Source organism: Ambystoma mexicanum, chromosome 10, assembly GCF_040938575.1.
Source record: "Ambystoma mexicanum isolate Mex_15411 chromosome 10, UKY_AmexF1_1, whole genome shotgun sequence".
NCBI classification, from domain to species: domain Eukaryota; kingdom Metazoa; phylum Chordata; class Amphibia; order Caudata; family Ambystomatidae; genus Ambystoma; species Ambystoma mexicanum.
The window spans coordinates 1,574,678,988-1,574,702,963 of NC_090932.1; the positions used below are offsets into that span (position 1 = coordinate 1,574,678,988).

Below are 23,976 nucleotides of genomic sequence, written 5' to 3' on the forward strand. Positions count from 1 at the left end.
GCACGCAAGGAAGGGAAAATGCATTGTGAGGGTGGGAGGATTCACAAAAGAGAATCTGCCCACACAAAAATAGATTTGCACCGGCAGATTCTTCCTTCCCACAGGATTTGTGCCTGAAGTGTGCCACCGAAGAGACTTCCGCATCCAATAGCATGTCCCGGGTTCATGAAGGAATGCACCCTGGAGTTTGGCAGTCCCTATGACTGTTTCTCGTTCACCTAGTTTTTCTACATTACTCTGACACCTCGATTTCCTCCTCTCATGCCTTGCCTCTCCATAGTGTTAGAACTTCTAGGGGGAGTTGCATCTGGGTATGCCTCTAGCTCTTTGTGTCCTCCTGTAAACCCTAGGCTCTCATACTGCATTTTCACAATATTATCCCATTTTCAGTGCTTCTACCAGATTTCCCTCGTGATTTTCAGGTATCGACACAGTTGAAACAGGACCCTTTACGAGAGTACATGATACTGGAGGGGAAAAGCCTGATGACATCTCTCTGGTATTTTTTTTTTAAATTTTTTTTTTTATTTTGTAATTTTATAGTTTGGTTTACAAACTTTTTAAAACAAAAAAAAAACTCTTCTCACAGATTTTACCACAAGATACAAAACGCAATCACTTGTCACAGACTTTAGCATTGTCTTTTGTTTTCAGCATCCCCTTTGACATCGTCTTTCAAGATTTCATCCAAATAGTCAATTATTCGACAGGTCAGCGGTACGTTTTTCCCTCCAAGGATATAAAACCACCAATCTTCCATATTTGAGTTCCTCGGGGCGTATTTCCCTAGGTGTAGTGTTTGTTGGCTCTTAAGGTCCGCACATTCAATTATTAAATGTTTGGTAGTTTCTACTTCGCCCTTACATACTCTGCATAGGTTGTCACCTGTATCCTTGGCGTGTGTTCTGAATAGTTGATCTTTTGTTCTGCAGGCATTTAGACGCAGTTTCATAAAACTGTCACAATGGTGTCTTGATGGAAATTGTTTTATGTACGCTGGTATTGAGTCTAGCCCATTTGCAGCTGGTCCCAGGTATAATGCAGATGCTAAGTTATTGTATTGTTCTGTGTTTAGAATCCATTGCCATTGTTTTATTTTTTTTTTGCAGTTTCAGGGCGATTTATCAACATCTCCAAGGTGATATCTGCGCTGACTAGTATTTTTTTAACGCTTTCTTTCCAATAATTTATCAGAGAACTCGTGTGCTTGCTGTGGCTGTTTTTGAAGATTTCGTAAGCCGGTTCTGGAGGGCTTAAGTTCATTTTCCTTAGGAGTGAAATTGATTTCCATAGGACTGTTCCTTGCAGGGAGTCTAATACCAGCTCATTTCGAATTTTGATCACCGAGATGTAATTTGGTAGCCTCAAAACCTTTCTCCAAAATTTGCCTTCTAGGTATGGCCATATTCTGTGATGTAGATTCCAAGCGGATTCTGCGCCATACGTTAGTGCCGGTGTTACCTTTAGTTGGTAAAATTCCCGTACGGGTAGCATCGTAAATTTCCCGTATAGTCTATGCAGTTTTGTAGCTTGTAGTGCAAATGTCAGGGTCCGCTGTATTAGATCTTTTGACCATGCCCATTCTCTTATTGATGTGTTAAATAAAATGCCCAAATATCGTATTTCTTTTGTTTTTTCTATAGTTTCCGCTGCAATTGACCATTTGTACTTGTTATTCCTTTTTCCTGCCGTCGAACCAATTGACATAATCTTGGTCTTTGCTGTGTTAATGCACAGTTTATTTTTGCGCATGTAATTGTCAAGCGCTGTTAGCAGCCTTTGCAGGCCAATCTGCGTTTGGTTGGCTAGGACTATATCGTCAGCGTATGTGACACCTCTTATTTGATGGCCATTTACTTTCGGGGGAAAGCAATTTACTTGGTTTAAAGCAGTTGGGATATCAGCGATAAAGAGCTTGAAGAGCAGCGCAGCTAGAGGGCACCCTTGTTTCACACCCGTGTTTGTCACAATGGGAGTTGTCAGGTCTCCTTGTTGGTTCAGTCGTACCCTGATTGAGGTGTTTGTATGCAGAGTAATTATAGGCTGTAAGATCTCTTCGGGGCAGCCCCAGCTCCTCAATTTCTTCCACAGTAGCTCACGGTTTATCGAGTCGAACGCTTGACGCATATCGACTAAAGCTAGGTGTATGTTTCTTTTTTGTTTTAGCGCTTCTAGTTTTAACAAGTTCAATATTACTAGGTTCACTTGGGTCCCCACTCCTTTGGTGAACCCAGTTTGTCGAAGGTCCAGGCGGTTTGATTTCGCGGCCCAGTTTGCTAACTTCTGCTGCAGAAAGGATGCCATTATTTTACCAATCGTGTCTAACAACGCGATTGGTCGGTAGTTGGAGGGGTCCTCGCGTAGGCCTTTTTTGTAGATTGGCACTATTATTGCCGTGGTCCATGACTGAGGGACTTTTTTTTCCGTTGCGATGTGATTAAATACAATCTCAATGAAGCAGGACCATTCTATTTTATTCTTTTTTAGCATTACGTTACTAATTCTGTCTGGTCCAGCCGCTCTAGAGTTTTTGAGTTTTGAGATTTTTTTGTTTATATCTTCAAGTTGCTCAGACGTGTCCCACTTTACTTGAGTGATATAGTTGTCGTTGTCTGTGCATTCACTGTTGGTGAAGAATAGTTTTGAGAAATGATCTACCCACGTCGCCTCAGCTACCCCATTAGCCAGCTTTAAGTTCTGAAACGGAGCTTCGTTATTCAAGATCGCCCAGGTTTCACTTGAATTTTTTGTTACTATTAATTTTAACATCAGAGCTCCTCTTTCCTGATCTCTCATTGAGGCAAAGGATTTTTTCCAATTATGGTATTGTTGTTTTCTTTTTTTAATCAGCAGTAGAGTTTGTGGGCCGAAATTTTTCTTTAGTTTTCTTATGTCTTTCCGTACCTCTTTTTTTTTCGTTGATCAGTGCACTCCACTTGTATTTATGTTGTACGTTGTTACTTGTTTTCCTTCCTTTGGGTAAATGAAATTGCATCAGCAGAAGCGTATAGTTTACCAGAGGTACTACCTCATCATTCTCTGATCGTAGTTTTGCAGTCATATTTGAGATTTGTTTTCTATTTAATCTCAGGCGATTGCCAGCTTGATTTGTTTCGAGGGAACCAGTATAAATCCTGTCAGCGGTGTACTGGTCCGTTTGCCAAAGAAGCACTAGCGCATCGTGATCGCTTCTTGTCGTTGTATGCATGGAAAGATCGAGAACTTGGTCCCAGAGATTTGCAGAGACCCAGATGTAATCCAAGGTTTTGTGTAGGCCCATGTTATGCCACGTATGATGAGGCGGAAAGTCACCTGTTAGATTTCCATTTGTCATCATGCAATTCCTCATTTGCATGGCCTGAGTCCATTTTTTACATCTGATTGAATCAATTTCTCCTGTAGTGAAGCTTGCATTTGATCGAAGTTGTGTATCGATTAGATCAGCAAGATTTAAATCGCCGCATATTAGAATCTTCAGGTCATTATGTTTGAGCTGTCCTTGATCTATTATTGCTGTTATTGAATTAATGAAATGTTTAGTTGAAATCTTAACTGGGTTCCAGTATACATTAACTACTAACATATGTTTCCTTGCTTCAGCTGCGTGGCATTTTAGTTGTAACAGTGTGCTTTGTACAAATGGGTTTGGATTTTTTGATTCGATCACTTCCCACCCTTTTCCTTGTTTGACCATCGTTATCAGCCCAGAAAATGGGCGCCCCAGCCTGTTTTTGATTGCAGGGTTTGCGAGAACTAGGTAGCCATCTCTCGTGGGTGTCTCACGCAACCAAGTTTCTTGCAAACATATGAACAGATTCAGTTCTAGGTCTATTGAAAACTCATTGAAAAGATGGTCAAAACCTCTTGTATTCCAGGATACAAGTGTTGAGTGATCTCTCTTTACGTCCATTCATTGCTAAACTGGATTTCTTTCCGATCTTGTGGCAGAGGTGTTTCCGTTTCTCTTCGTGTCTCCATTATTTCTGAATTTAGAGGGGTTTGTAGAAAGTTTCATCGTTTCGCTGAGCTTGGCTCTTACCAGATCCTTAGCTTTTTCGTTTGGGGAGGATCTTTGGTTGTCTCTTGGAGAATTTTCTGGCGAAGCCGCTTCTTGTTTTACTTCAAATCCAAAAAACGACAGTTCTTCTGAAGCCGCCAGAATTGCTTGGCGCACTGCGTGAGATTTTATATGCAGCAGTACTGTCGGTGCTGCGTTCGGACACATATTCTACAATTTTGATGTCATCTGTAGTTATGGTCCGTAGAGCAGGAACACTCTGCAGTAAGTTTAGGATGTTCCGGCGATTTAGATTCATTGAATCATTGTCAGCCAGTACATTCTCGAGTCTCAGTTTACTCACGGATTCATTTGTCTCCTTATTTGTTTCGATGTGCACACTTCTATTAATTTTGGATCGTTGAGCTGCTGTGAATTTGGGATTTGGGTTTAAGTTGGTGTGTGCGTTTGGTGTCGTCCCAGCAGCAGTTTGCTTGTGGGTTTTTCCCTGCTGAAAGCCATCATTGCTGCTGAGTCTTGGGGACTTTGTCGGATTGTTGAGTGCCTGTTTATCTACTACTTTTGTGGTTGGGCCCAGGTTTAGGTCTGAGTTTTCGTCCTGTTTTCTTTTCCGATTTGGTCTTTTTTGTTGGTTTGTCTGCTCAGACGTAGTTGCCAGGTGTTGACTTCTGTTTTTGTCAGGACTCGACGACGTCATTTGACTAGCTTCGTCCTCCGAACTCACTGAGTAGGTGGATAGATCTGCGAGATCGATTGATGAAGGTGTGGAGTGAAGTTCACTACCTTCCGACTCACGACAAGCTCGTTTTTTCAAGTTTCCTTTATCGGGTACCGTTTGCTCATTGATATCATTCGAAACTTTTTGCTTTTTCTTTGCATGGGCTGTCGGTTTTAAAACTTCACGGTCAAACAGACCAGGCCTGGTGGGAGTCGTCAGATTTCTTAAGAATTTTCTGGAACTAGTCGTATGCTTCTTTGCTCCTGCCTTTTTAGTATTTGTGCTCTTTTTTCCTGTCTTTACGTCCTTTTCTTTAGTTTCTTTGCTTAGAATGAATAAGGTCGACTTCGCTGGACCTTTAAACATGTCGAACGTCAAGGGTGTCTTTTTTTTCCAGTCGGGTCATGCGCATCAGTTTGTGAGGCTGGTAGGGCAGTTTTTACTGGATTTTGATGGTTCGAAGTCGACGGGAGCTGACTTGCTTGAGGTGGGATGTTTGGTTCTTGCGCTTGTTGGGGGTCGTGATCACTTTCCACTACCACGACCCGTGTTGCTAATTTGTCATTCGTTCCTGCAGCCTTTTGTTCCAACTGTAATGGCTGCCCGGGTTCTATGGAGGTTTGTGTGCTTACTGATGCAGCACATTTTTTGTAGGGGGCTACAACTACATGCCCGGTCGTGTCATTGGTCCTGACGACCGCTGTCTTTGCTTCTTTGGTAACGTGAATTTCATTTTTTTCCTTTTTATCTTCTCTGTACCGCAGCCATGACATACATTCTAGCACAGCCTTCATCAGGATTTCCTTCTCATGATTGTCACGCATTGCTAGATCGGTTAGCCTTGATTGCCAAGCCGCTGTTTGTTCTATTTCCTTTTCCATGCGTGCTAGTAGCTCACCATTTTGAATTTCCATTTTGTTTAGTTTTTCGTTTGTTGGTTAGCATGGAGCCCTGTGTCGTGATCCCGTCACCAAGCGATTCATATAGCTTGGTGAAAGGAATGAGAGCCAGGGAGGTGGCAGCTAGCACATTGTTGTGTATTTGAATAGCAGCGGCCATTGATATGTTTGGTTTGGAGGTGGCCTTTGTTTTTTCTTCGTTATTAGCTAAGCCACTTGAATCGTTATGATTTTTGCTTGCAGTTGTGGTATCAAAAGTCCTTTCCGCCATGCTTGTGTTTAAGTTTGTTTTTGGCATTGTATTTGTTACATACACTAGCTCGTCCTTTTTTTGTGAAGAAGATGATTGTGTACATTAATGTGCTGGATGTGTGAAGCTGCTATTTTCCAGAATGTTAGAGTTGTGTAGCTCCCAGTCATTAATACTGGTGTGTCTGTCCTTTTTTTTCAATTTCAAATGGGTTTCTGTTCGTTTTTGCTTCATTTGGTCGAAGTCTTCTTTCATTTTCTTCATTAGCTGCGATTCCCTTGCGGCTTCGTGAGTCAAGTTATGAACACATACCGTTGTAAGGCGCGGATCTATCTTTGGTGGGCATGTGCCCATGTCCTCCGCTTGCATGTGTCGCAGAATTTTTGCGACATGTACTGTGGGTTCTTGCATCAGTCTATCATTAGAGATCCTTTCATCACTGACAACATTCTGTGTTTTATTTACAGGAGAGGCGATGTCTCTTTCATAATCCAATTTCCATTTGGATTTTGCCGCTGTCATCTTGGCTAGCCATTCGATCGTACTTGTGTTTGTCGGCAATATTTTCGGGATGGGTGACGTATTTCTTGCTACAATGGGATCTCTACTTGCTGGGTTTGAGGACTCACCATTTTCCATGTTGTCTTTATATTTATCAAGGCAATCTTGTCCCTGGGAATTTTCATCTTCTAGTACAGCGCTGTTTGCTAATTTTCGCGCCTCCTGGGTGCTTCCATTTGGCCGTGTCAACAGTGACAGGGCAATTGAGACTTCTAACAGTTCTCTGTCTGATTTATCTAACCTAGAGGGCCGTGGTGAAACAGTTTTGTCTAGTTGATTCTTTCCATTGGATATTACCAGTTCGGCGCACCTCGTGTCATTATTTGACTCTTGAGTTTGATCCAAGTATATTTGCGTTTCTACTCGAGACGCTTGTTGTGCGCTCGAGCAAATGTCTTTTACAGGTTGGTCTGTGAGTCTTGAGGGACTGGGAGGAGTTTGGTCATTAGACTCATTAGAAACAGTGAATTTACTTGCAAGCTTGTCAAGGGTCCAGGTGTTCAAACTCGCAATCACTAATGTCGAGAGCCGCTGAATCTTCTCAGCATTTTCTTCTCCCCTCCCCTCTTTCGCCTCTTTCGCCCTTAGTGTCTCGTTTGATTGTGCTCTATCGATGGACATCGAATTGTCATCTAGCATCTGACTAAGAGCTTGCATAGGAGTGCATGTTGTACGTGAGTCTGGAGTGGGCGAACCTGGAGAGTTACCATAAGGGTTTCTATTTGTTAAGGCAGGTGAGCTAGGTGTTTGCATATTTGTGAGCAGCTTGTGCGAGTCGGTGTAGTTTACGCTGGAGTTGGAAAGCTCCAGTGTCATGGCAAGGGGAGCTAATTCCTGGGTATTACCCCTGTTGTTTTTAGCTTTTAGGCGCGTTTGTGGGCCAACGTCTTGCATGATCCGACTCACCTCACCTCTACTCTCCTGCAGACTGCAGACTGAACTCTGCCGAACTCCGCGCGCGCTCCGCGCGTTCCCGTGGTTTTAAAGGTTGGTTGGGCTTTTTTTCCTTAAAGCCACACCAACACCAGGATCGACAGAAAAAAAAAACACAAGAGGAGAAGCCCGTCGCTGCAGCTCCTCACTTGTCAAAGGTCTCCTGCAGACTGAACTCTGCCGAACTCCGCGCGCGCTCCGCGCGTTCCCGTGGTTTTTAAGGTTGGTTGGGCTTTTTTTCCTTAAAGCCACACCAACACCAGGATCGACAGAAAAAAAAAACAAGAAGAGAAGCCCGTTGCTGCAGCACCTCACTTGTCAAAGGTCTCCTGCAGACTGAACTCTGCCGAACTCCGCGCGTTCCCGTGGTTTTTAAGGTTGGTTGGGCTTTTTTTCCTTAAAGCCACACCAACACCAGGATCGACAGAAAAAAAAAACAAGAAGAGAAGCCCGTCGCTGCAGCACCTCTGCCGAACTCCACGCACGCTCCGCGCGTTCCTGTGGTTTTTAAGGTTGGTTGGGCTTTTTTTCCTTAAAGCCACACCAACACCAGGATCGACAGAAAAAAAAAACAAGAAGAGAAGCCCGTCGCTGCAGCACCTCACTTGTCAAAGGTCTCCTGCAGACTGAACTCTGCCGAACTCCGCGCGTTCCCGTGGTTTTTAAGGTTGGTTGGGCTTTTTTTCCTTAAAGCCACACCAACACCAGGATCGACAGAAAAAAAAAACAAGAAGAGAAGCCCGTCGCTGCAGCACCTCACTTGTCAAAGGTCTCCTGCAGACTGAACTCTGCCGAACTCCGCGCGCGCTCCGCGCGTTCCCGTGGTTTTTAAGGTTGGTTGGGCTTTTTTTCCTTAAAGCCACACCAACACCAGGATCGACAGAAAAAAAAAAACACAAGAAGAGAAGCCCGTCACTGCAGCTCCTCACTTGTCAAAGGTCTCCTGCAGGCTGAACTCTGCCAAACTCCGCCTGGTATTCACACCCACAGGTTGTTCTCTACTAGTGCTTTCCATTTACTGGGTGGCAGGTAGTTGTAAGCACTGTAGATCTTCCATCGTTTGGCCCAGGAAGACTTTCTGGTCAAGGTCAGGGCTCGATCGCTTTAAGGGTGAACATTTTATCCAGGTATTAAGGCCCTCTTTCTTGAATTCAGCCTACGGTTGGTAATGCAGTCTGACCTATCAGGCAGGATCATGTCAGCAGAGAGGGGAGGGTTGAGAGGGATGTGTTGATAAGAGAAAAGATTGTCAGTTTTCTAGCTCGGGGTCTAGGTAGACACACATGTCCCTCTCTTTGAGCTAGTTTAGAAGTTGGTGTTAGGCAAACTTACTTTTGGGGGGCAGCAGAAGTGGCCTTTCTATGGTGAACTCTATATCAAAGTCTGTAGATCCCACAAGTTATACCATATGTCACAAAGGTGGAAGAACAGTGCACATAGAGATCACAACTCCAGTTTATTGACACTTAGTAAGAAGTTGTCCACCTTGTAAACTATCATAGTAGAAGCCCTGTGGGATCAACAGTACACATGTCTTCCTTGTGTTTATTTGTTGGTGTTTTATAAGGCACCATCTGAGAACACAGTGACTTGGTAGTGCCCTAAGAAGAAGGAAGGTGGGGTTGGGGAGAAGGGTCTGATCATTCACAGCCATGGAACATTCCAGATCAGTTAAGCGCACGGGAAGAGGATGTGATAAGTGCTTCACATGCAAGCTGTCAAGCTGTGAAGTGGAAGAGAGAACAATAGTATACATATATACATAACAAAACATAAAAGTGCAAACCGTGATGAACATTGCCAGTCATTTAATAAGACATGGTTGAGAATTCCTTCGTGCACCTCTGTGAAGACTTCCAGTAGTTTGGGCACTAGCGCCGCTGCATATGTCTTATAAAATTCTCCAAGTAATCCATCGGGCCCTGGTGTCTTAGCAGTTGGCATTTCGGCTATCGCTTCTCTAATTTCCTTAACCGTAAGTGGGGCATCTAGTGCTGCCACCTGCTCGCTCCCCAGTCGTGGCAAATCTATTTGACTCAGGGCGTCCTTTATTTCGAAGGGATTGTGTCCTCCGACGTATTCCTCATCTTAGATATATCCTTCCAGCTCTGCTGGCCTCGGAAAAATTTTTCAGTAGAGGGCGCTGCGCGTCGACGTCCCTCGAGTCGATGTCCCTCGACAGCCGCCGTATCGACGCTCGACGTCATCCTGCCCATAAAGGCCGCGCGCAGCGTCCGTTGCTCAGTTCTGTTTTTCCGCGCTACTCGGTGCCTCGGAATACCGTTGCTCAGTTATTAGTTTAATAAATACTATTTACCTCGAGTTATTCGATACCGTACTCGATGGCTTCCTCGTCGGAACCGACAACTCCTCGATCCGGCTTCAAAAAATGTCGAGATTGTGGAAAAAAGATGTCGTTGACCGATCCTCACAGAAATTGTCTGTGGTGCTTGGGAGCCGAACACCATTGTTCGGAGTGCGAGGACTGTATGTCCATGACAGCTAAGGCCCTGAAGGAGCGTAGGGGGAAGCTGGAGAAAGGTAAGACTTTTAAAGCTTCTTCTTCGTCGACGAAGTCGAGACATTCGTCTCCTCGTCACCATTCACGCTCCAGGTCTCGGAGTGGGTCTCTTCACTCCTCGAGATCGAAACACTTGAAGAGGAGACGTCGAAGATCTCCTTCTCCGTCTTCCTCTTCCTCTGTTTCGCCAAAAAGAATCCCTTGCCCCACGAAACATAGTTCCCGGGCTGAATGGGAGGAATTCAGAAAAAATATGATGAGCGTCTTCGAGAACGCGGCCTTGACCCCCTCGAAGACTGCCGAGAGCGATGCTCTGGTCGAAAGACCCGAAGGTCAAAAACGCCGCGAGTCGCAGTACCCGGCGAAAGAAACCTCTCGAGTGCGTCTCGAACCCTCGAGTAGGACTATGACCTCCAAACCTTCCTCGAAGGTTCCGTCGACGCCGTCGACGACGGTTCCGTCGACGTCGATGTCTTCGACGCCGTTGTCGAGGAGACCTTCGACACACGGGTCTGTCGACTCGACGCCGGCCTCGACACCGGCGTCGACGCCGAGAAAAGTCACGATGTCCACACATCCAGTGACGATCCCCAGGCCCTCGACGTCGATGGCATCGATGGCGTCGATGGCGTCGATAGTGTCGAGTAGAATTCCAATTCTGTCGAGGTCCTCGAGGCCTCCACCTCTGTTTTCGACGCCACGCTCGAAGCCTTCGACGTCGGCGTCGACGACATCGACACTCTCGAGGCCAATTATGACAACGTCGGCACCCTCTGCCTTGGAAATGGGATTTACTCCCTTTATGAGTTCAGAACAATTGGGAACTATATCCTCAATTGTAGAAGAGGGTGACTTGTCTGAACAAGACACATTTGAGTTACAGGGACCTGTAACCCCGGTTAGAGAGGAATTTTCCTCTGAAGAGCGCAGATTAAAGGATCTTCATGATTCTTTAAATGAGGCAAGTGGGTTAGACACTTCCCCTGAGGTGGATTTTGCTAAACCAGACCCGGGGGAGCATGCTGAAACTCCCTACAGAGCCTTAATGGCCAGGATTACGGAGTTCATGGGGTGGTCTACACCTTCACAATTCTTTCAGCAAGATGACCTCACGGATATTCTTGATAAAGGCCCACAAGAACATCCAGTGGTGCCCTTTCATAAAGCTCTTCAGAGAAAGATCATGACAAACTGGGAAACCCCAGATGTAATACCAGCAGTAAATAAAAAACTGTCTGCAAAATACAGGGTATCTTCCACAGACCCAGAGTTCTTGTCTAAACATCCATCCCCAGAAAGTCTGGTGGTACAAGCAGCATCCTCTACCGATGTCAAGACGGCTTATCCTACAGTCCCACAGGATAGGACGATAAAAAGTATGATGCTATGGCAAAGAAAGTCTTTTCAGCATGTAGCATGGCGTTAAAGTCTGTTAATGCTACTTGCACCCTTGCTAGGTTCAGCCATACACTTTGGGAGTGTGCTTCTACAGCGGCTGACTGCATCCCGGAGGGAGAAGAAAGGGATGCGTTCCTGAATATTATACAGGACGGTAAAGACGCTATGTGCGAATCCCTCCAGACGGGCATTGATTCGGCTGACAGTATCAGCAGAGCAATGGCGGCAAGTACATCAACCAGGCGGTTCGCTTGGTTGAGAAAGTCGGGTTTTGCCCCAGATGTGCAAGCCAGGCTCTTGAACATGCCATTTGATGGCTCTTCTTTGTTCGGGAAAAAGGCGGATGACAGTTTAGAGAAACTGCAAACTTCAAAGGCAGCAGCAAAATCCTTAGGAGCTGCAATCCGTCAGACTCCTTTTCGTCCCACGGGAACCTCTGCGAGGGGCAAGTCCTTTCGCTTCTACTCCTCTTTCGGAAGAGGTAGAGGACGACCGACTCAAAGGGGTCAAAGAAGAACTACCCGAGGTGGACGGGGTAGATACTCTAAAGCCGCAGCAACAGCAGGTGCCTCTTTACCATCGGCATCTGCATCAGCCGCCCCAAAACCACTCTGAGGACTCCCCTCACAGGACACCTGTAGGAGGCAGGTTGACTCAACATCTGACGGTATGGCAGGCTATCACGTCAGATGCTTGGGCATTGGAAACAGTCGGCCAAGGTTACTGCCTGCCTTTCCTACGTACACCTCAGAGTCATCCACCGGGGATCAGCTCTCAGAAAGTTCCAGATCCGCTCCTCTTGCAGGAAATTTCAGACCTGCTAGAGAAAGGTGCCATAGAACCGGTACCTGTAGCGGAGAGGAACAAGGGCTGGTATTCCCCTTACTTTCTCATTCCGAAGAAAGACGGAGGACTGAGACCCATCTTGGACTTGCGAGAATTGAACAAATTCCTCAGAAAAGACAAATTCAAGATGGTCACTCTTTCTCAGATCCTCCAGGCCCTTCAGTTCCAGGACTGGTTGGTATCTCTGGACCTTCAGGACGCTTATTTCCATGTGCCTATCCATCTCAAACACAGGAAATACCTGAGGTTCGCAATTGGCAACTCTCACTATCAATTTCGAGTACTGCCATTTGGGCTGACCTCCGCCCCGAGGGTTTTCACCAAGTTAATGTCGGTAGTGGCTGCAAGTCTAAGGAGGGAAGGGATTCACGTCTACCCCTACCTGGATGATTGGCTGATCAGGGCTGTTTCTCTGGAGCAAGCTCAGATCCAGCTAAATCACGTGTGCTACTCCCTTCACAAACTGGGCTTCTCCCTCAATTTAAAGAAGTCTCAAATGATACCATCGCAGAGACTCCAGTTTATAGGAGCGATCCTGGACACTTCCCTGGGAAAAGCCTCGCCACCAGAGGTGAGGGCTCAAGATATTCTACAGATGGTTACCAAGTTCCAACATGCCCAACATCTCCCAGCCTTCGACTTTTTAAGGTTGCTGGGCCTCATGGCATCCTGCATTTTCCTTGTGCCAGAGGCTCGCCTGAGAATGAGATCCCTCCAGTGGGCACTGAGGACTCAGTGGTCACAATTCTCAGGGAGAATGACAGATCTTCTTCAGGTTCCCGGCAGGGTGGCTCGAGACCTTCAGTGGTGGGCCTGTCAGGAGAACATTCTGAAAGGAGAACAGTTTTGGCAACCCTGGCCGGAGATAAAAGTAGTCACGGATGCCTCACTCACGGGGTGGGGAGCCCACGCCAACGACTTGACCATCAGCGGTCGTTGGTCTCCATCGGAGTCCAGACTACACATCAACCTGTTAGAGCTGAGAGCCATCAGACTTGCGTTGAAGGCTTTCCTGCCGGTTGTACAGGGGAAAAACGTCCTGATAATGACGGACAACACTGTGGCCATGCACTACCTCAACAAAAGAGGAGGCGTAGGATCACTAGCCCTGTGCAGAGAGGCGATGCAGCTCTAGTTTTGGGCAATCCAAGAAGGAATCTCTCTATCGGCAGTTCACCTAGCCGGAGAGAAGAACTTGACAGCGGACGCTCTGAGCAGGCAGAACACAGTCTCCCACGAGTGGGAACTAGCTCAGGAAGTCCTTCAAGAGATCTTCGCCCTTTGGGGAACCCCTCAGGTAGACCTGTTCGCCACCAGCCTAAACAGGAAATGCGACCTGTTCTGCTCAAGGGAATTTCCTCCGAGAGGAGCTCTGGGAGACGCATTCATAGTGGACTGGGAGTTTCCGCTTCTGTACGCGTTCCCACCGGTCCCTGTCATTCCTCAAATGATCAGGAGGTTGAGAAGATTCCGGCGAACCATGATCCTAATTGCCCCGGATTGGGCCAGGAGAACGTGGTACCCGGACCTTCTAGACTTGTCCATCTGCCCTCCAATTCGACTTCCGCTCAGAGAGAATCTTCTCTCTCAGAAGGGAGGTCAGGTTCTCCATCCGGACATCAAAACCCTCAACCTTCACGCTTGGCTTCTGAACGGCTGAGGTACAAGGATTGGGACCTCCCTGATGATGTTATGGAGGTGTTGCTTTCGGCAAGGAGGCCAGAAACTAAGTCTTTATACCGCTGCCGTTGGAACAGATTTTGCAGCTGGTGTAGAGAACAGAATATCGACCCATTTTCATGTGGTACTCCAATGGTTTTGTCCTTCTTACTATATTTGGCAAATTCAGGCCTTCAAGTTGGTACCATTAAGGGCTATCTCGCAGCGCTATCTATCTTTAAGCGGACTGCGGAGGAGCCATCCTATTTCAAATTACCCTTGGTAATACAGTTTCTAAAGGGGTTAACCAATGTTTATCCCCCAAGACCATTCCAAGTTCCCCTATGGGATTTAAACTTAGTACTAACTTTCCTGATGGGTACACCTTTCGAACCTCTCCATTCTTGTTCGTTAAGATTCCTTACCCTTAAGACTGTTTTATTAACAGCACTCACATCTGCTAGAAGGGTGAGCGAATTACAAGCTCTTTCTTGTAAACCCCCTCATACAATCTTTCACAAAGACAAGGTTGTCCTACAAGTGAAGCCTAATTTCCTCCCAAAGGTAGTTTCTGAGTTCCATATCTCTCAGAAGATTACCCTGCCATCTTTCTATCCTCCTCCTCACCCGGGGAAAGAAGAAGAGAGGTTACACAGACTAGACCCTAGGAGGGCTTTAAGTTTTTACATTAGTAGACTAACCAGGATAAGACAGGCAGACCAGCTATTTGTAGGTTACGCAGGTCACAAGCTGGGGTTACCTATAACTAAACAGACCATTTCCAGATGGATCATTCTAGCCATTCTGGAATGTTATAAACTGGCAGGGAAAGAGCCCCCTCAAAACCTTAGGGCTCATTCGACCAGAGGTATTGCAGCTTCATCGGCCCTCAAAAGAGGCGTGCCGGTTAAAGACATCTGTGCGGCCGCCACATGGTCGTCTGTCCATACCTTTTCACGTTTTTACAATCTGGATTCCTCCTCTAGTCAAGAGACTAGGTTTGGAAGGGCTGTACTACATTCTATTCATCAATAGAAGACAGCGTGAAGTCAGTACTCCCTCCTCCGAATATAGAATACTGCTATGGGAGCCTATCTAAGATGAGGAATACGTCGGAGGACACAATCCCTTCGAAGAACAAGTTACTTCTTACCTTGTAACGTTCTTTCGACGGGATGTTCCTCCGACGTATTCCTCATCGACCCTCCCATCCATCCCCGCAGTTCTACTTCCATTGTTGTTGCAGCTTACGCTCCTTCAGGGTGATTAGTCAAAAGTCCAAACAGTAATACTGTGGGCTTCAAAACGGAACTGAGCAACGGACGCTGCGCGCGGCCTTTATGGGCAGGATGACGTCGAGCGTCGATACGGCGGCTGTCGAGGGACATCGACTCGAGGGACGTCGACGCGCAGCGCCCTCTACTGAAAAAAATTTCCGAGGCCAGCAGAGCTGGAAGGATATATCTAAGATGAGGAATACGTCGGAGGAACATCCCGTCGAAAGAACGTTACAAGGTAAGAAGTAACTTGTTCATCTGTGTCATCACCCTTCTCGGCCTCATACTATCTAGAGAATATGCCATTTATTTCCATTTGCGACCTGGCTACCTTTCCGTCTTTGTCTGTGATGCTATTGATCATGTCCCTTGGTGCCTCTTGTTTGCATAGCCAGGCCAGTAATCTCCCAGGCTTGTCTCCTTCCACGTGTAAGTTCTGGGTGTACTTCGCATAGTCAAGTTTCCCCAGTTTTTCCCAGTCTTCTATGCCTTTCTGTCGCAATTTTATCCATCATGCCCCCTCCTCCGTCCCTTCTACTAACTTACTTTCGTCCCGTTCTATTTCCTTTACCGTACTCTCCAGGGACCTCTGTATGTCAGTTCTCATGCCTCCCATTCTACCTATCGCCTCTCCCCTCATGACGACTTTGAAAGCCTCAAATAGTGTTCCTTTTACTTCTACACTAGCCGGGTTTGTTTCAAAGTATTCTTCCATTTTATCACTCAGGTGGTTCCTGAAACTATCTTCTAGCAGGGCGTCAGCCCTTAACTTCCACGTGGGTATTGGCGCTCTGGGCGCCGTCGCATGCCCGTGTGCCATGAGCGGGGCGTGGTCCGACAGTACCCAGGCTTTGTATCGTATATCTTCAAAGTCACCCAAAACCTCTTGTGCCATGTGGGGCTGAGTAGTGCGAGTATACCCTCTCCTCTCTGTGCCTTTCTCTCCATACATCCACTATCTGCAGATGTTCCAGCAGTCCCCCAATGTCCTAGGGAGCTGGGTGCTGGCTTCTTTTGTTTCTCATCCAATCTATCTAGTTTGGGGTTTAGTGTGCAATTGAAGTCGCCACCCCACACCCACGTCACTCCTCTATATGTGGCTATTTTCAGGTATAGTGACTTAAAAAACGCTGTTGCATCATGGTCTGGGGCATATGTGTTTATCAGGCACACTTCACTGTTTTCTAGCATACCATGCACCAGCCTGCCCGCCTCTTCTTTCATGAAGTCCAGGAGCTGAAAAGGGACTATGGGAGCCCCCCACACCAGTACCCCCCCGGCGTAAACTGATTATATTGAACCATACAGTTTACCTCCCCAATTCCTAGCAATTACAGCCTGCTTCTCCAGCGTGAGGTGTGTTTCTATTTGTATCCCTTTCCTTTTCAAGTTGCGTGTACGTGTAATCTCTTAATGTAGTTGTTCAGTCCCCTGACATTCCAGGTGACCACCCCCTTGCCTCTAGACCCCATCTCTATTAATCTCACAGGGCTATGTCCTTCCCACCGCCCCATCCTCCCGTTGCCCCATACTTCTTTCTTGTATGGATGCTCTTCCCTCACCGCATTTAGATGTCTCATTATTGTCTATGCTTCACGCTTGTCACAGTTTAGATCACTAGTAATATCCCCAACCCCAATATGTCGACTGTTTGTCCTGGACCTTTTCCCACCCCCCAAACTCCAAAAACGAGCCGTCAACAATAACCTTTTATGAACTGTGGGTAACCATTTGTAAACTTTGGATAACTGCCCAGCCGCATTCTGCTTGCTCAGTCTCAGCCACTTCTCCCACACCCTCCTCCCTCTCCAACGTCTCGGGTGACGTGCAGCAGCTTTATGCCCTCCAGTAGGCATCAGGTTTCTTGATGTGAAGTACGTTAGCTACCCGTGGACAAAGTCGCCCGGGTTGATGACCGAGGCTAAGGTCACCTTCTTATGGCTCCTGGCCACCGCGTATCAGTGCCATCCATTGCATGTATCTTGATTGTTCCGCAAATCTTTGTATCCTGTCCACTGTGTTGTTGCGGCCATGATTCAGTGTCCATTATTATTGTTGTTTCTGCCTGGCTATTGCGGAAGGCGCTGCTCGTCCATCCAAGAATGCGCATCCTGTGTATTTTCAAAGAAGTGTGATCTACCGTTATGTAGGATTTAAGCTTTGCCGGATAGATCAACATGTGCCTTAGATTGGCCCTTTGTAGTCTTTGCTTGGTCCTTCTAAACATAGCTCTTTGTTTCTGCATTAGGGTGGTGTAGTCTGGATATATTGCCAGTTTGAAGGAGTTACGTGTAATCGTGCCTTCCTCCCTCTCTCTCTCTCTCTCTCTCTCTCTCTATCTCTCTCTCTCTCTCTCTCAAGCCAGGATCCTCTCGCAATCTTTAAAGTTCATGATTTTCGCTATCACAGATCTCGGGGATGCTGAAAGTGGGGGTCTTTTATTCAGGGACCTGTGTGTTCTTTCGACTGTAAATCCTTGGGTCAGTGTACCTGGCCCGATTTCCTGCAGCAGCAGGTTCTCTACATAGGTCATCAGGTCTTTACCTTCCTCTCCTTCCGGAAGGCCCAATATTCTGATGTTCCTTCAGACTCTCCCTTCCGCATCCTTCACTTGATGTTCTAGGATCTGCATCCTTTCCAGCATGTCTACCAACTGGGTTCTTGTGGTGGGTATGTTAGTTGTATTCTCTTGCACTCTCTGCTCTGCCGTGCCCATGCGATCAGCTAGTTCGCGGACGTCCTGACGCTGCAGCCCAACATCTACTATCACAGCATCTATTTTGTGCTCTAGTGCTGTTTTATGCCGCTATCGCTGCCACAATCGGGCCCTCCTCCTGCGGGCCGACCTGTGGGCTCCTCGTGCCTGCCCCACTTGCCGCTGGCTGGGTCGCTTCACTGTCCTCTTTCCAGGCGTATGCCTCCATTACTGTCTGCTTGCCTTTACTCTTGCGCTCCTTCTCCGCCATCTGGATTGCCCACTTGGTTTGTATTCTGCGCTCTGTGGTGTGAAGGGCTATCACATGCTTCAGGCCGTTGCTGTGCAGGGGACTGTGTGCTGTAAGAAGTATCAAGGACCAGGGCATTTCAGTTTGCTGTTTATTTAGCCCGTCCTGTTCGTGGGTGTTTGGTCCTGTTTCCTCAGGGGGCTCTTCACCAGTCTTGTGTCTCACATTGGGCCCACCCTCATGCGCTTGATGTCCCCTCACCATGTTCCAGAGTGTGTTATTCGGGTGCCTGTGCTTGTGGTTATCCTTCCATGTAGATCTGTATATGTTGTTTCCGTTCTGGCACATTCCGCGCTCTCAGTGCAGGAGATGTGAATGGGTGGCTGCTGCGTGTCTTTATCTTATTGCTTTAGTCCGCGCATAGTTTGCTTGCCCTTTGTTGTGCTGCCCTCTGTGTCAGCGCGGGTTTGTGGACTACTGCTCCCAGTCCCCCTGGTGGGTCATGCACCCCCTCGCCACCACTGGGAATTGCCAGCAAGGGAGCCTTCCCTGCCCCTTTGCGTCCCTCGCCGCATTCTCACTGACTCACCAGGCAGTCCTGTGGAGACCTTCTTCTGCATCGTTGGGTCTGCTCCTCAATGCGCTCCTATTGCCACCAGCCTCCGCACGCCTCGCTTCTCCCCTTTAATTCCTGGCTGCTTTCCCCTCTCGATCGCTGCGACTTCCCTCCGCTCCGGCTCGTCACTGTCCCAAGCCCAGCCACCTCGGCCTCAGTTGGTGCCGGCGGTGCGCCTGGCGCCATCTTGGGCTCAGCTAGCTCAAATGTCCGCAGGCACTCTGTTCCGTTTGTCCCTCACCGCCGCTGTCGGTGCTTCCCTGGGGTGTTCCGCTCTGGTTGTGCAGCTTTCCCCTGCAATTAGCTTACAAAATCGGACGTATGGAAGTATCTTCCGTAGGATCTAGCGGGAGCTCCTCTTCGTTACTGCCTCACATGGCAGCTAGCCACGCCCCCGGGTACTACTGCAGATTCATTCTGAATTTCTCTAGTAAGACATCCAGACTGACAGACAAATTGAACAATGCTGAGCCCCAATAGACCAGGTGAGAAGAAGAGGATGAAATCTGTTGTACGATCTTGAAACAAGCCCCATGCCAGAGCCCCGTTCTGAGCGTGGCAGATTTCTCCAAAGAGTTCATCCTTCAGCCGGATGCTTCCTTAATGGGACTAGGGGCTGTTCTGTCGCAAAACTATGGTGGTTTTGAACATCCAGTTTTATACATCAGCAGAAAGTTCTTTCCCAGAGAGAACAATTATTCAGTCATTGAGTTAGAGGCATTGGCAATGAAGTGGGCCGTAAATCATCTAAGGTATTACCACTTAGGTCGTAAGTTTTGCTTAATAACAGACCACGCTCCTATAGTTTGGATTAGTCATAGGAAAGAGTCCAGCCCTTGGGTAATGCAGTGGTTCTTGGACCTTCAGCCATATTGCTTCACACTTGAACACCGGAAAGACTGAGGGCGAGGTAACGTGGACTTCCTCTCCCGGTGTCCATGTGAAGCACCTCAGTCCAACCTGCATTGGGGCTAGGGTATGTGAGAAACCTGAGGGTATTCTCACTCCTACTGCCCTTGGACCCTCCCGCAGGTGACCAGGCAAAGACCATCAGTTTTGGATCCTGACCCTGGGGGTGGAGAAGCGAGGGAGGATCACCTCAGTGGAGGGTCCTTGAGGATTGCGAGTGGGGTGCCCTTGGGCGAGACATGGTATCCCCCTTTCCCTATTGACAACCAACATAGCCCTCCCCCGACCTTTATAGGCTATTGTAAAGCAACCCTCCTCATTTCCACACATGTGACACTTGACAGTACTGAGACGAGGAAGAGGAAGAGGAGACCGAGAGTAATGTACACTATGCTATGTCACCACTTTAGTACTGGGACGAGGAAGATGCCTTCAAAGTGTAGTAAAGGTCAGGCATGTCCTCTTAATCATAGTCAGGCCAATCCAATTGCAAGGACACACCTGCAATCTGTCAAAGGGTTGCAGGTGTATAAAGGGAGACAAAATATGCAGCAAAGAGAGAAACAGAGAGGCCTGTGGGTAGGAGTCCAGCAAGGGGACCTGTTTTCAGAGGAGGTAACCATGGCGGGACCTGTGGCAGAGCCAGGACACTGGTGAGAAACTGAGAAAGCGTGTCCAGCCCAAAGCGAAGCAGGAGCCTCTGTGGCAAGAAACCAGCAGCCGGAGCTGCGGGAGTGCACAAGAGAGCGGGACGCTGTACACGTCCAGTCGGAAGCAGCAGAACAACCAGCAAAGTCAAGACAAGCCAAGCCCCAAAGTGCGAGCGGGACCTGCAGCAGCAGGCCCGTCGGCCTGCGAGGCTGGAAGGATGCTGCAGAAGCCGCTGAGGAACAACGCCGAAGACTGGTGGGTTGCGGGGAGAGGCACTAAGGAGCCGGGGTGTTCCTAGTGGATGACAAAGAGGTAATGCTTTACCAAGTAGAAGGGAAAACTTGAAATTACACATGCTAGATGCATATTGAATACCGAACCAAATGAGAACTTGACATTAAGCATATTGAACATTTGTTAAACTCCGAACTGAATGAAACTTTACAATTAAGCACATTGAATATCCGGTGAATACCGAGCGGAATGAAATCTTGCAATTAAGCTTGTTGAATATAAAATTAAGTGAAACTCTTTGGACAAAGCAAATAACAAAAAAGGGAAAGTGCCCATATGACAACAACATGTAAGAAAAAGCACAAGTGTGAAAGAGTGCTATGAAAAGGTGGAACAGGATTAAGACCACCACAAAGTGAACTTTACAAATACATACAGTGAGGCAAGGCCAAAGACTGGCTAGAGGTGTGGGACATACTCTGGCAGAGTGAGGAAGCTTCTGAGAAGAAGCCAGAGAAGTGTAAATACTATCCATAAAGCCAAGAGGCCAACAAAGAGAGTGATCCTGATTGCTCAACCTGCGATGGATGGACCGTGTAGTCTGACAACTGCGCCTAGACCAGTGAGCCCTGAACTGTGAGAACCAAAAGACATTGTGGAATAACCTAAGAAGGGGTACTGCCAGTGAATGGATGAGGCCATCCAGGAACAGGGCCAAGCTGACCTTGAGTTGTGTTAAAACCTTTGCTTGTCACTGGGCCTATTAAGATCGTTGTTTTTGTTCTCCCTTGTTCCCCTCCCTTACCTTGTCACGCTCTGAAACACATGTGTACCAGCGTGCAATAAATAAAAATCAGCTGCTGAGCAGAGTCTGTCTCTGAATGACTCTCATCGGGAGCCACACCTGTTGCAAATCACCTCAGTGGATAGGTATAAAACAGCAGGTGATGCTCCACTCCGCGAGAGTGGGAATTTTTATGTATTTTAGGTGAGGTTTCGGCAGCAGGGCACTTTAACGAAGGTGTTGAAACAGAGTAATGATAAACAGTTCGGGTACCAGAGATCCATTCAGTCCCAAGCATTCACATTTCTGGTGAGAAATTGACTCTTCAGAGTCCAAACAATACTTACACAGTTCTTGTTTATCCTTCTATTCTGTAAAGAAATGACTTTTGCTCTGTTGGCTACCATTGTCCAGATGTTTCCCATTGCTCCTGCCTCTTCCTTTGTCTAATGAGGCGGTAAGGTTTCCTTGAAGCAGGAACACTGGCACCCAAATGAAGGACACAAGACGCTCCTTGTAGGTCCGGCTTTGCTTGTGCACCTGAGGACGTGCCGGCTTGATGCCCCTTTTATTTCAGAACCCACGTGATGCAGCACGTGCTATCAGTTTCTTAAAAGGACCTCACCACACTCCTCCTTTTTCATAAAACTAAACAACCATGTTAAACATTTAAACACATCAATCCTGAAGAAACAAGAGTTTCTGGTCACAGTGATACGACCATTGGATGCCGTCACCATGGATCCTTTGAAATCCACGATCTCTAATGGTCTTGGATCATAAGTGAGAGATAGCTTGCCTTAAGGGTGACAGCACCTCACCACCACGGCATATCCTACGACCAGGGTATAGTCCTGCAGACCTTGTGTGATCTTCTCATCATTATTCCTCACTCTCCTTCCTTCCAACACCAGCTCATCCTCAATCACGCTTGTGACTCTACTCTCTGGGTCATTTATCAGACCTTGGGGACATCTGCTAAAAAACCTCTGCTAGAGGAACCCCAGTGGAACAGAGAGGCGTGGTGCGATGCTCCCACAGGAACTGATAGAGGGCACATTTCTTTTTTTGGAACTTTCATTTTTATTTCGGTAATACACAACAATAAAAGCACTCCATTAATTTACAATTGGTCCCCCAAAATATTTTCACCCCTCTTAACCCACCCCTCCCTGTAACCTCTCCTCACACAAAAACAAGTGATTTCCATCAAATAGTACTCACAATAGGGATGGATCTGCTACTGTGTAAGTGTGGCCTGTGAAAACAGCCAGCCTCATTACATCCCATTAAACTCCCTCAGGTCTTTGTGTCCCCCTCTCTTCCAAAGGTTCATCACCATGATGGGTTCCTCCTGCAAATCCATCATGCCCCCTCATATTCCCCCCGAACCCCCAACAACTTGTCCATCCCTTACCCCGTCCATCACACACCAGTTAATGAACAGCCCAGCCCCACTTCTGTATCACTGCCCCCATTCCTCGCTGAAGGTACCTGCGTAGGCACGGACCATAGCCGTCAATTGTTCCATTATAAACATTTTTCTACGTTTCTTTAACCAATCATCATGGACTGGGAGATCTAAGCTCTTCCACTTCTGGGCTAGGGCCACCCGGCTGACTATGATCATGGCTTCCTACATTCTGGGGTAACTAAATACTTCCTTGTCGGCCGGGGGACACCCAGAAGCATCTGAAAGGGTCCATTGGTAGAAGCTCTTCCATAACAGCTGACATCCACACTGGTAGATCCTTCCAATAACCCTGAACCTCCGGGCAATGTCACCACATGTGAGCAAGAGACCCTACTTGCATGCATCCTCTCGGGCATAGTGGAGAGGCCCTCGATAATATCTAAGAGAACCTCAGTGGATCTCAGTGCCAACTGTGCAATATCTTAAAATTGTGCCCAATAGACACTGTAAACAAATTCCTGTGAAACACAATCTTAAAGATCCTTCCCCACATCTCTTCTGCAACCTCCTCCCCACCCTGTTTGTTCCAATATTTCCTGACATTTTGCCTATCAGCCAGATCCGCTGTGATCAATGCCCCATAGAGTCTGGACAAAATTCCTTTCCTCGATACAGAATCATCTAACACCTTCTCAAAGGGCATAAGGGACAGCCTAAAACTATTTCCTTATTTTTGGTCTGTGAGGATCCCCTGGAGGCGGAGATAGTAAAAAATCATAATTGTATCTCTACCCAAAACTACACTGACCGAATCATAGTCCAGAAAGATTTTCTCCCTAAACAGCTGCCATGTTTTCTCCAACCCTGCATTCGACCAAGCTTGCGCCCCCTGGAAACCTTGACACACAAGCCCCACCGAAGGACCCCACACCGACTTCTTGGACGACGGTCAGGAGGACAATTTAACCGAGAACACCCGCCTCCACAGCTGCCACAGCACCCCCAATGTCTCTTCAGTAGGGCAGTGCGGGGGGCCCACAATAAATAACACACTTTCGCTGGGTGGGTGTACATATCTTCTCGATATGTCCAGAAAGTACCTAGGTCCTCCCTCATGTGCTCTAATAAGACTCTCAGTTGGGCTGTCAGATAGTACAGGGAGAAATCGGGGAATCCAATCCCCTGTGCACCCTCGGTAGAGTAAGGGGGGTCCTCTTAATCCTCAGATTGTTAATTAAGATTGTTTTGCCAGACAAACCTACACAAAGCCGAATGTAGACTCACAAAGAAGCTACTTGGAAGTTTTGTGCAGAGGGCAATGAAAAGATAGAACTGGGGGAGGA

The 23,976-nt window shown here is 47.3% G+C and overlaps 1 protein-coding gene across 3 annotated transcripts in view; it reads left to right on the forward strand.

The window, feature by feature from the left end:
• Window positions 1-23,976, forward strand: part of LOC138492605 (THAP domain-containing protein 2-like) — a 530,416-nt gene that overhangs the window by 396,196 nt on the left and 110,244 nt on the right. The gene's annotated exons all lie outside the window — the stretch shown is intronic.